Source organism: Chrysochloris asiatica, unplaced genomic scaffold (genome assembly GCF_000296735.1).
Source record: "Chrysochloris asiatica unplaced genomic scaffold, ChrAsi1.0 scaffold00098, whole genome shotgun sequence".
In the NCBI taxonomy this organism is placed as follows: Eukaryota; Metazoa; Chordata; class Mammalia; order Afrosoricida; family Chrysochloridae; genus Chrysochloris; species Chrysochloris asiatica.
Window position 1 is genome coordinate 3,901,593 of NW_006408616.1, and position 14,570 is coordinate 3,916,162.

Sequence of the window (14,570 nt, forward strand, 5' to 3'; positions counted from 1 at the left end):
AGTGTTTTGTTCTGCTATGCATAAGGTCACTATGGAACGGTACAGACTTCATGGCACCTAACAACAACAACAACTTGGTTGGTAACTCTTAAATCTACTATACATTCACTTAATTTATAATTCTCATTTGTTGTTAAGTGCCTTTCAGTTGATTCTGACTCATAGTTCTCCAACATAGGGTGTCCGCGGAGTAGTTTGACTGCCGACCAGGGGTTAGCAGTCCAGTGTTTATTCTACAGCATCACCCCAGGACTCCATTGTTGTTGTTGTTAAGTGCCTTCACGTCAATCCCAACTCATAGCGACACTGTATAGGGTTTCCTAGGAGGAGATGGTGAGCTCGAGCACTGACCTTGTTATTGAAACCAACTTTGCAGTCCAGCACATTAACCCACAGCAACACACCAGGACTATGCAGAACTCCATAGAAGTAAGTAAACTCTGTGTGTCATTATAAAATTACATATATTCTTTTTACATGCTGGGAACATGTGAAGAAAAACATGAAACTCATGAAAGCTCCCTTTCAAAAATTGTTTCCTGCCAAGCTACTATTTGTTAGAAAAATAAATCAATAAATAAAATATACAAGTTTTGTAAAGACTGTTGGCTTAGATAAAGAACAGAATAAGCTGTAAAACACAAATGTAAGAGGCAAAGGTTGGAAAGAAGGAAGAAGTCAGAAGAAATTTTAGGTGAGATTATAATTCTAGATAGGCTCATACTCCATCAAATATGAAAGTATCCAATTTAATTGTAACTAAAGTGTGTGTTTAATTTTATATTACACCCTGAAATATCATTGGATTCATCCTCAGAGGAAAGAAAAGCAACCAAACAAAACATTTGGGAATGAGAAATGAGGAAAACAGCAGGGAGGTAAGATTTGTATTAAGAGATTTTTTGTCATGTATACAATTTTTCAAATGAAAAGAGTCAAGATTAAAAGTTTCAACATTTAATTGAGGTATTGGAAGAGGGCAAAAAAGAGGTAGTAAAAAAACTAATGTTGGATCTTGAGCATTCAATAAAATCATGTTCTATTCTACCCTATTACACACACACACACACACACACACACACACAATTAGTACCAAAGGGGCTGGGTGTTTGAGAAAACAGAAAAAAGGTAAAAAATGGAATAAATAAAAGAAAAATGTGAAGCTGCATAAAAGGAAGTTGAAAATGATAAAGACTTATCCCACAGTACTGTTCCTAGAGCACCATACCAGGATTCCCAATAACACCTAAAAGCAAATCTGTCTGATGGTTTAGTCCAGCCATGCCTGCACTTAAGTAAAGTGAAGGAATCAAATGCTGTTCTTGTTGCTCTGAACCACAGCATCCACCCCCATCCCCCGCATGCTGATCCTATAGAACTATGTGATGATGGTCGTTGTGTGCTTTGGCGATGGATTGAACTCATAGTAACCCTCTATTGTGTTTCTGGAGGAGCTCTGGTAGCATAGTGGTTATGAATTGGGCTGCTAACCTCAAGTTCAGCAGTTTGAAACTACCAGGTGTTCTGTAGGAGAAAGATGAGGCTTTCTAGTACCATAAAGATATACAGCTTCAGAAACCCTGTGCAGGGTCGTTATGAGTGGGAACCGACTCCACGGAACACCACCACCACCATAGTGTTTCTGAAATTGTACATCTAAACCCTGTACAGGGTCGCTATGGGTCGGAACCGACTCGATGGCACTTAACAACAACAACAACGTCAGCAGAAAGCTTCATTTTTCGTCCATAAAGCAACTGATTGATTTGAACTGCTGACCTTGTGGCAAGCCCAGTTCATCACCCACTATGCTACGAGGGCTCCTTCTATAGAACTATTGTTGTTGTGTGCCGTGGAGTCGGTTCCGACTCATAGCAACCCTGTACGGGGTTTCCGAGGCTGTAAATCTTTACAGGAGCAGAAAGCCTCATCTTTCTCCGGTGGAACAGCTGGTCGTTTCGAACTGCTGACCTTGCAATTCGCAGCCCAATTCATAACCACTATGCTACCAGAGCTCCTTTCTATAAAACTATAGTTCTATAGAACTATAGTCCAACTAAATTGTGGATTAAATAGGCTTTTGTGGGTGAGCCGGTGATCCAAACATAATTCATGACTTTATTTCTGTAAGAAAATGTGTTGTGCATTCCAAATTCCAAACAAACTCCTTGAAACAACCTGTTCACAAGTTTGAGACAGCTTGCACACTGTGTGTTTTAGATTTAAGAAGTTAAATGACACCTTACTGGATAAAAAGGTATTGTGACATGTGATTCATATAACTATTATTAATCTTCAATAAATTCCAATCAAGTAAGTAACCAAAGGTGTGCTAACTTAATTTAAACCTCTGCAAAATTTGCCTGGTAAATTTCCAAGAACAGCTTGACTCATGATATTTTCAATGTCCAAAAATTTGTCATAAAGTAAAGAATACCATGTTGCACATTTCAACACTTATGCCTTCAATTTTAAATAAAAATGCAGTCTAAATGTAGGCAATATCAAAAGCAAACCAATCAAAAATATCAAAGCTTAAAAGTGTTTCTTTTGATTTATTTTTAATATAGGAAATAAAACTTTGAAATTAATAATAGAAAACATGTGATATTAATTATGCCAAAAACTTAAAAAATGAGACAGTAGAATGTGATATCAAACTTCTCAATGTACTGAAATCTTTGATTATCCATTTTGTTCATGAACTGTTCAGTGTCCTTTACAACCATTATTTAATTTGGATCACAATTAATGTTAGAGATAATTTGAAATAATTTGCTTTCAACATGAGTGATAAAGAATTCCTGCCTTTATCATAAAACCAAGTTGTTGTTTGGTTGTGTGCTGTGGAGTCAGTTCTGACTCATAGCGACCCTGTACAGGGTTCCCAAGGCTGTGAATCTTTATGGGAGCAGAAAGCCTATTTTCTCTTGCAGCACAGCTGGTAGTTTCGAACTGCTGACCCTCAGGTTAGCATCCTGATTCGTAGCCACTATGCTATCAGAGCTCCTATAAAACCAATAGGAGAACTTATATTTTTCTCTTTCTGGGTCCATAAACAACAAAAAAAAAAGCCCAATCTGCTGCCTTTAAGTTTATTTGAAGTCATAGTGACTTTATAGGGCAGAACAGAACCGCCTCATAGGGCTTCTGAGACAATAATCATTTTGGAAGCAGACTGCCAAATGTTGCACTGATGAGTGGCTGGTGGGTTTGAATTACTGACCTTACAGTTAACAGTCGAATGCTTAAACACTTCACTACCAGGGCTCCTTTTATTTAGTCTATAAACCAAATCAACCAAACCCACTCCCCTACAGTCCATTCTGAGTTACACTGACCATATATAAGGTTTCTGTGACTGCAAATTGTCACAGGAAAAGACAGCTTCATCTTTCTCCCTCTGAGACGCTTGTAGGTTTGAACTGTTGACCCTGTGGTTAACAACCAAATGCCTAACCCAAAGCACCACTTGTTATTGTTGTTAAGTGCCGTTGAGTTGGTTCCAACCCAAAAGAACCGTGTATAGAGTTTCCAAGGAGTGGCTGGTGGGTTTGAACCACCAAACTTGCGGTTCAACTGGCCTTGTGGTTCAGTGCACTATCCTACAGTGCCACACCAGGACTTCACAGCATCACTAGGACTAAAAAATGAGTATACAGTTGTTGTTGTTAAGTGCTGTCAAATCTATTCTAATAGAGACCCCATATTGGGTTTCCAAGGAGCTGCTGGTGGGTTTGAACCAACCACATTGTAGTTAGCAGTCCAGTACTTATCTTACAGCATCACACCAGGAGTCTATAGTTACCTCAAAATCATTCTGCTTATTTATTTGAATTTTGGTGCCAGTCAATGGTAACAAAAATTTACTTAATAAATGTCTACTTTTTGCACTCATGATCTGACATTGCAGTACAATCAATGCATTATTATACTGCAAGGTCAGTTTGAATGGCAAGATCAATGCTATTGTTGTTATTAAGTGTAGTCGAGCTGGTTCCAACTTGTAGCAACTCTGTATAGGGTTTCCAAGGAGTAGCTGGTGGGCTTAAAGTGCTGACCTTGTGGCTCCAACTGACCTTATGATCCAGTGCTGTATCCCACAGTGCCACACCAGGATTTCAAAAATTACATAACACCTTTAAACTATCTCAGTTTGGTAGGGAACCTAACCAATAGCCAGTATTTCTTGCAATATCTCCAAGCCTTTATTAAGTATTCCTCCCTCCTAATAACTCTAGGTTAGAGAATTGCTCAACTGTTCAATTATAGAAAAAACACAAAATTTCTATAAATTGAAGAATCAGAAAATAAGTATGTTTTCTCTACTTACAATTCAAGAATTATTTTTGTTTTGAGGTGGTAATAATTAAGATAAATTAGAATTATGTAACAACCTGATGTGGTGCTGTGGGTTAGTGCTCTAGATTGCAAAGTCAGTTTGAACTGCAAGATTGGCAGTTCAAGCTCAACAGCCGCTCCTCGGAATGGGTCAGAATCCACACAATGGCACTTGACAACAACAACAACAACGACCATAACACCAGTGTTGATATGAAAATTTTGTAAAAATGTGGCTCATTGATTCTTTAAGATTTGTTAGGCATAATGGTCAGAAACAAATTTGGGTTATATTTACTGGACTTGTTTCAATTGTGTTTCTGGAATTTATGTGACCAATGTTCAATGAATAGTCTCAAACCTGCTCAGAAAATTTCCTGTCAGTAACTAATTTCTTCTTGGCTTTTACTAGAGAATATTATCTTTCTTTGTACATTTAAATTCCCACTTTGATTATATCTGAACTGTGAAATTGCCACTTTTGCATATTTTTACCAGTATGGTTCTCAGGTTGATAAACAACTCTTTTGCAATGATTAAGAGATCATAAAATGCCTTCTCTTTTAACTATATATAATAAAATGCTTGTTTTCTCTCAGGTCAGTTTTTAAAGAGCAAATTGAACTGAAAGAGAAAATTATTTCACACACACACACAAAACAAAACAAAAAACATTCCAAAGGCTATAAACGTTACTAAATTCTTCAGAAGTCAATTATTAGGTCGATACATAAAATGAAACTCTGTCCTTCAACAAATATTTCACTTCAGGAGAAATGCCTAAAGCAGATTCACCTAATTTGCATGTGAAAGATTTGTTGGTTGTTGTTGTTAAGTGTCATGGAGGGTACTATTTCATACATAGTTAAAAATTCTCTGTTGTATAATATTTCAAATAACTTTACTTAAAGCATGTTTTGCTGTAAGAGATCATCATGAAAATAACATAGGCTATTAGTTTCCATTTTAATTTAAATCTTCTTAAACTACCTATCCACTACTCATTGGCCAGTTTGTCATACGGTGGTGGTTTTGTGTTGTGTTAGGTTGGAAACCATGCCATCTTCAAAACCAGCAGAGTATGGTGGGCAGACTACAATGGAACTTCCAGACTAAGACTGTTGTGTTAAGTTCCATCTAGTCAGTTCCAACTCATAGCTACCCAGCTGAGAGTTTCTGGGATGAAGTGGTGAGTTTGAATCACTAACTGTGCAGTTAGGAGTCCAGGAACTATCATACAACACCAGACCAGGACCCCAAGGTAGAATTGAAAGAAGGAATAGGTGTTCCATTTCTGAGGAATTAGCCAGTGAAAGCTTTATGAATAGCAGAAACCTGTCTGATATAGTATCTGAAGATGAGTACTTCATTGGAGGGCACTCAAAACATGACTAGGAAGAGCAATCTCCTCAAACTTGAGTTGACCTTAAGAGCATGGATGAAGCAAAGCTTTGGGGACCTTCATGTGCTCCTGTGGCATCACTCACAATGAGAAAAAACAGCTACACACAGTCATTAATATTCAGAACATGAAATATATAAAGTATGAATGTAGAAAAACTGGAAATAGAAAAAAATTAAATGGAATGTATAAAAATCGATATCCTAGGCATTAGTGACTTAAAATGAACTAGTATTTGTCATCTTGAATCAGATAATCATATGGTTCCTATATGTGAAATTGTAAATTGACAACGATGGTGCTTTTATCAACAAAAAGAAAATTTCAAGATCTATCTTGAAGTATAATATTGTCTGTGATAGTATGATATCCAGAAGCCTGTAAGAAAGACTAGTTGATATGACTATTATTCAAATTTATAAACCAATCAATAAATAAATGTTGAAGAAATTGAAGATTTCTACCAAGTTCTTCAGTCTGAAATTGATCAAACATGCAATCAAGTTGCTGTTGTTAAGTGCTGTAGAGCAACGCTGTGTTTGGTTTCCTAGGAGTGGCTGGTGAGTTTGAACTACTGGCTTTGCAGTTCAATTCAACCTTACAGTACAGAGCATTATCCTACAGCACCATACCCAGACTTTATGCAATCAAGATGTAATGCTAATTAATGGTGATTGGAATGTGAAGGCTAGAAAAAAAGAGAAAACAGTGGGTAAAATGGGGCCTTGGTGACAGAAACAATGCTGGAGATAGAATTTTGCAAGGCCAATGACTTCAACATTTTCAGTAACATAAACAGAAACTACACACATTGACCCCCTCCAATATATTGCAGAGGAATCTAATTGATCACATCCTGTGGAAAAAGATAATGAAGAGGCCAAACAATGCTAGGGGCTAACTGTGGAACAGACCATCATTTACTTATGTGGAAATTCAAGTTGAAGAAAACATTTTAAAAGTTTACAAGAGTCAAAATATGACCTTAAGTGTAGCCTATCTAATTTTAGAGACTATTTCATGAACAGATTTGATGTCTTGAATACTATTGACTGGAGACTAGAGGAGTTGTGGGATGGCATCAACAACTTCATACATGAAGAAAGCAAAAGGTCATTAAAATGACAGGAAAGAGCAAGCAATAAAGTCCCTTCAGTACAACCCTCCCCCCCAAGACTGAAACCCAAAGGGAACACATGAGTAGGCATGTAAGCTTGGTCTACTGACAACCACATTGGTCTATTGGTGAGTGGAAGAGGGGGAAAGGCAGCAATGAAGAAATTGGCTGAGTTCAACCACATTACATAGACTTCTGTTGACCTGAAGATTAGAGAGAGAAGATGAAAGGCTGGTTGATCCAAAGTATGGTGAGACCTGGGGATGCCTGAGCCCATGGACAAGGACATATAGCCTTGTTAAGGACAAGGATCGAGGGTTAGAACTGAGTGTGAAGCATCTAACTGATATGAAGTGAGGGGAGATACACAAGAACATCCAAACTTGCAGATATCCTTGATGGCTTGGTAATCAGAATTTGACTAGAGGAAGATAAAGAAAACAAATTTTGATAAAGGAAACAAGGGTAAATTACTACAATTTGATGAATCTGACCTTTACTCATGTTTGTAGTAGCTCAAAATACCAACTGAAAGGGAAGCAGTCTTAATATCAAGTACCAATGCTATTCCCTCTACACAGGGTAGAGAGGGACAAGCAACTTAGACATTGACTACTTAAAATGAGGGGTCAACAAAGGCAAGTGACTGGCTTACAAGGTTTCAAGAGGTAGTTTAGTTTAAGAGTGTGTGTGAAAAGAGAGCGTCCCCACTGAATAGTTTTCATCTTGTGTAGATGGGTCTGGTAAAAAGAGATGGGGATAAGATTCTTATGATACAATATTAAGTAACTGTTATCATAACTAATTGCTACGGTCACAATTATAAAGATAGAAGTTTTGTAACAAAAATAGAGGTGTAGTTAATCTCACAGTCGAGAAACAAAGGACCCTAGGATCATCAAGGGAGAAGAGCACAAGCAGAATGCAAAACCTTAACCAGAGAAGCAGCGACACCAGAGATAGAGGCAGAAATGGGAACATGGAGAGAGGGAGCAGCTGATGACTCTAGATTCATGGGAAGAGAGGGACTGAGAGCTGGCAGCCAGGAGGCAGACTTGCAGAATGTGCCCTTTGGTGGTTTAAATTATTATATATGCCTGAGTGTTAAAAAAAAAAAAAAAAAAAAAAAAAAAAAAAAAAAAAAAAAAAAAAAAGCTAAAATGAATAGAGAGAAATACTGTTAACTGATGGTACATGGAGAGGATTATAATCATTGTCATGAAACAAAACATATGATTTGTTGAATGTAAAACTCATGATCTGTCCTGTAAACTTTCACTCAATTCACAATAAAAACTTTAAAACAAAACAAAAGAAACCAACCAACAAACAAAACTTTTCCAACAGGAAAGTGCAAAGAGACTAAATGGGTGTTAGAAGAGACTCTGAAACTGCTCTTGGAACATAAAGTACATGTAAGAAATAATGAAGTAAAAGAGCTGAAGAGAACATTTCAAAGGGCACCTTGAGAAGACTAATCATTAAAATGAGTTAGTTGTACAAAGACCTAGAGTTAGAAACCCATAAGGGATGAACACGTTCTGCACTTCTCAAACTGAAAGTACTTAAATAGAAAAAACAAAGCAAAAAAACCCACAGCATTGAGTCTCAATATTGAAGGATACAATTAGCACAATATTGAATGATGCAGAAAATATTAAAAGATGGAGTAAATACAGAGTTACTCTATCAAAATGAATTTATCGACATCCAACCATTTCAATAGGTTTTGTTGTTGTTGTTGTCAGGTGCCATCGAGTCGGAACCGACTCATAGCGACCCCATGCACAGCAGAACGAAACAATGTCCGATCCTGGGCCAACCTCACTATTGCTGCCACACTTGAGTCCATCAATGATGCCACCTGGCTGATCCATCTCGTTGGGGGTCTTCCTCTTTTTCTCTGACCCTCCACCCTACCCAGCATGACATCCTTCTCCAACAATTGTTTCCTCCGGACAATATGTCCAAAGCAGGAGAGACGAAGCTTAACCATCCTGGCCTCCAAGGAGCACTCTGGCTGCACTTCTTCCAAAACAGATCTATTGGTTCTTTTGGCAGTCCAAGGCACTTTCAGTATTCTCCTCCAACACCACAACTCAAAGGCATCAATTCTTCTACGATCCTCCTTATTCACTGTCCAGCTTTCGCATCCATATGAGGCTATTGAAAACACAATGGCCTGGGTCAGGAGCACCCTAGTTCTCAAGCTGACATCTCTGCTCTTCAACACTTTAAAAAGTTCCTGTGCAGCAGATTTGCCCCATGCAATACGTCGTCTGATCTCCTGACTGCTACTTCCGCGAGTGTTGATAGTTGATCCAAGAAGAATGAAGTCCTTGACAACTTCAATCTTTTCTCCATTGATAAGAATGTTGTTTATTGGTCCAGTGGTAAGGATTTTTGTTTTCTTGACATTGAGATGTAATCCATATCGAAGGCTGTGCTCTTTAATCTTCATAAGTAAACTTCAATAGGTAGCATATGATAAAGAACTGATTGTATCAAAAAAGTTCAAGCTTCACTAATGGCATTGGCAAAAAACAAGTCTCCTAGAATTGACAAAAGATCAATAGAAATGCTTCAATAAATTGATATAACATTAGAAGCATTCATTAGTGTATGCCAAGAAATTTAGAACACTACCTGGTCAGCTGACTGGAAAAAAATCTCTATTTGTGACCATTTGACAGAACGGTGTCCCAACAGAAAGTGGAAATTGTCAATCAATATCATTAAGATCATACACAAATGAAATTTTGCTTAAAATAATTCCAAAATGGGTGCAGTTGTATACCAACATAAAGTTGCCAGAAATTCAAAGCAGATTCAGAACAGAATATGGAACAAGAGAAGGAGATGAAAAGAATCTTGGTTGAAAGCAAAGAATACGACCAAGATGTTTACTTCTGTTTTACTGATTTTCCAAAAACATTCAACTTCATGGATTATGACAAACTATGGACATCAGTGTGAGAATGTGAACTCCAGAACACTCAACTGTGCTCATGAGGTACCTGGACACAGAAGACTTTTGAATAAATATAACCATAAATGTTTGCTTTACATGAAAGTCTCTGATAATGACCTACAGGAAAAAAAAATGCTATTGTCTATTTCCTAATTTTCACCCTTAATAGAGAAGAGATGCCAGATCTACCTTTGGAGTATGAAATAATTGTTGTTGTGTGCCATGGAGTCGGTTCCGACTCATAACGACCCAGTACAGGGTTTCCGAGGCTGTAAATCTTTATGGGAGCAGAAAGCCTCATCTTTTCTCCCGCAGAAAATCTGGTAGTTTTGAACTGCTGACCTTGCGGTTTGCAACACGATTCGTAACCAGTACGCTACCAGAGCTCCTTATGGCTTTCAATACTCAGTGGAGTATATAGCACTGCCCCTGACTTCATGGGGGCCTACCAGGGGGCTTCAAAAAGTTCTTGGAAAAATGGAATGAAAAGAGAATAGATTTATGGAGTTACAGTTAATAGCCAAGTTCATGCTCCAAAGTATGGGTTGCTCCAAAGCTAAATTCCTGCATACTGATTTGCAGTATGATTTCACCAAAGCATCAATAAATGGTAGCACTATGACATTCTGGAATAATCCTGGGGTCAGAAAATTGTTCTCTGAAACCCTCTTCTGTCACTAATTGTTGTGACCAAAAATAAAAGACAAGAACTTCAGTTTTCTGTAAAATTAGTAGTTGGATAGATGATCTCTGAAGTTCCTTCCTATGCAGATATTGCACAATTACAATGTAAGTTAAGTAGTTAAGTATCATGAAATGATAAACTTAAAATTGCTTATTAATTGTACTTATTAATTCAGAATCATTTACTAAATTCACTTATTAATTCAGAATTATGATAATTACTGCATTCTAAAACTATGAAAAGCTGAATATACAAAATGCTATTCAGAAAGATGACTTTTATTTTATTTTTTAACCGAAAAATAGATTTCTATGGGATGAATGGTAAAGAAGGAGAATTTTCAAACCAGATTTCCCTTAATCGTGGCCTAATTCTTATAATGTACTTCATTAGTAGTCAAATTATTTCATACACAACAAGAATAGTTTTAAAGATAGAAGTTTACAATACTGCTCTTATAAACATGTTTTAAGACCAAACACATTAAAGCAAAAATTCAACAAAACAAAACGAAAACAAAAAATATAGCTCGTTATAAGACCTGGGAGATCAGGCTCTTAAAAATGATCAGGGGCAATTCCAGAAATAACATAATTTCTTAATTGTTTTCTAGTTCTGAAAAGAGAAAAGAAAGGAAAAACAGGGATGGGAGGAGGAAATGGCTCACTTCTCATCCTTTAACGTATGTCAAGATTTCATTTCTCCACTTGCATTTTATATAATCGCTGGTTCATTTATGTAGTAACTATTTTTTTGAATATTTATTATATGCCAGTACTATTCTACACATCAGAGATATACTAATGTGCAAGGTACAATCTTTGTTTTAAAGGTTCTTTCAGAAATTGAAGGAGACTGCAAGGGAAAAGGCTGTTACAACATGCTGTGATAAAGTGCTAAAACTAGGAGTAAATGTTGTTGTTAAGTGTCTTCCAATCCGTTTTGACCTTATATAGGGTTTTGACATTGTATAGAGTTTCCAAGGAGTGGCTGGCGGGTTTGAACTGCCAACCTTGTGGTTAAAACAGACCTTATGGTCCAGTGCTTATCCTAAAGTGTCATATGAAGTAGCACAGAAAAACAGTTTAGCTCAGTCATGGAGACTTCAGGGACAATTTTTAGGGAAGTAGCTTCTAAATTGAAGCTAAGCCTTAGGTGATTCGGAAAACAACTAATGGGTGAGGGTTGGGGTGGGGGGTTACTATAAGGAGGTTGGTTTGTGTCGTGCATAGGAAAAGTGTGCTCATAATTTCAGATGCAAAAGAAAATGTGGCCTATATGAGGGAATAACAGCATCTAATATAACTGCACTAGAATTCATGAAGAAGTCTTGAGAGAAATTATGGCGATGTATAATCTAGGTTCACATCTTTATTGTCTGGTACATGAGAGAATCAATAGAAATTATTTGAATAAGGAAGTTGATAATGCCATAATACGGGTATAAATATTTCCTTCTATAAACCTATTGCTTCCATTACATTGGCACAGCATGCATTTATTAAACTTTACTATGTTGCTATTGTTAGATGTCATTGAGTTGGTTCCAATTCACAGAGACCTTATGCACAACAGAACAAAACACTGCCCTGCCTTGCACTGTCCTCATAATTGTTATGCTTGAGTTGCTGCTAGTGTGGCAATTCATCTCCTTAAGGGACTTCCTCTATTTTGCTGAGCTTCCATTTTGCCAAGTATGGTTTTCTTCTCCAAGGACTGGTTCTTCCTGACAACATGTTCAAAGTAAGAGAGATGAAATTTCACCATCTTTGTTTCTAAGGAGCTTTCTGGCTGTACATCCAAGACAGCTTTGTTTGTTCTTCTAGAAATTCCTGGTAATTTCAGTATTATTCTCCAACACAATAATTCAAATGCATCAATTCTTCTATAGCATTCCTTATTCACTGTCCAACATTCATTTGCACATGAGACAATTGAAAACACCATGACTTGGGTCAGGTGTAACTTAGTTATCATACTGACATCTTTGCATTTTACCAAATACAATACATTGTTTGGTTTCTTGATTGCTGCTTCCATGAGCAGTGACTATGGAACCAAACAAATTGAAGTATTTGACAATTTCAATCTTTTCTCTGTTTATCATTATGTTACTTACTGGTCTAGTAGTGAGGATTTTGTTTTCTTTACATTGAAGTGCAATCCATAATGCAGGCTGTATTATTTGGTCTTCATCAGTGAGTATCTCAAGCCCCCTTCACTTCCAGCAAGCAAGGTTATATCATCTCCATATCACAAATTGCAAATGAGTCTTCCTCCAATCCTGATGCCATGTCCTTCTGTATATAAACCAGCTTCTAGGATTATTTGTTCAGCATACTGGTTGAATAAGTATAGGGAAAGGACAACCCTGACATATATCTTTCCTGATTTTAAATCTTTCAGTATCTCCTTGCTCTCTTCTAAAGACTGCTTCTTGATCTATGTACATGTTCCCCATAAGCACAACTAAGTGTTCTGGAATACCATTCTTCACAATAGAATACATAACAAGATATCCATAGTTGGTTATGATCCACAAAAATACCTCTGCATATTCAGTAAAGCACAAGTAAACATCTTTTTGGTAGTCTTTGTTTTCATCCAAGATACATCTGACATCAGTGACGATCTCCTTCATTCCATGTCATCCTCGAAATCATGCTTGAATTTCTCCCTCTCTATGTATTACCGCAACCACTTTTTAATTATCTTCAGCAAAATTTTAATTGCATGTGATATTACTGATACAAACTTTGCTATAGTATATAGCAAATCAAAGTTTGAAAGTTTTGCTTAGTAAATATTCAATAAACATTTGATGTGAAGGACAGATAAGAATAATCATAATTAGGGCATCAAGTATTTCTTTGTAATCTGTGTTTTTAAACTATTTAAAAATTCTTCAATATTTTTTTTCTTTCAAGTATTTTAAGCAGCCCCTCTTCAACCTCAATAGAAATCTCATCTGAATCATTTTAATGGTTTTAAAAGAGAAATTGATGGATAACAATTGTAAACATAGTATATATTCAAGAGATATCAAGATGATTACATTCCTACTTTAATTTGTTTTTATGCATTTCCTTCTAACTGATAATAAATTTAAGTGCATTCTAAATGCAGATAACCAAAAGGTTATAATGAAATATATTGGCCAAGTTTACTCAGGTTTTCTCACAATAGAATTCTGTACAAGGAATAGCAACAATAAAACACTTGAAAAAGATAAAATTATTGAAATATCATTTCTAAATGAAAGTCCTCAATAATTAATACAAAAACAAATCTACTCCCTTTCCTGGAAATGAACTGTATTTAATTGCTGTGTCTGGCTATAAAAGCAAAAGGAAAACGAATTAGTTATTATTGCTGATGTAACAAATTATCACAAACTTAATACATTAAAATTACATATTATTTTACAGTGCCGGAAGTCATAAGTCCAAATTGATTCTCATTGAGCTAAAATCAACATGTCAGCAGAGTTATAATTCTTTTGCAACACAATAAATTTTGTCCTAGAGTCTCGAGAAAGAACTGTAACTCAGATGACATCTTGAGTTTTGCACAATAAGAATCATTTTTGGAATTCTGATATCCAGAACTGAAAAATAATAAATTTGTTGTCCTAGAAGCTATCAAGATAATGCACTGTAGGATAAGCATTGGGCTGATAACCACAAGGTCAGTGGTTCAAATCCACCTGCCACTCCTTAGAAACACTACATAGGATAGTAAGAGTTGGAATTGACTTATAGGCACTTAACAACAACAGAAGGTGTCCACATTCTTTGACTCTCACCCTCATCATGGTCAAAGCCAGCAACAGCATGCCAAGACTTTCTTAGGATATCCTATCATCTCTCTGATTTGACTCTTCTGCCTCCATCTTTGATTTTATAGAATTTACATGGTGCTCATCTGTGTAATCCAGGACAATATAATTTAAGGCTTCCCGGTAGGCGCATGGATATTATCCTATCACTTATAGCATTGTACCTCATGACTGATCTGGATATGTTCTTTTTGACGATGAATGCAACACCATTCC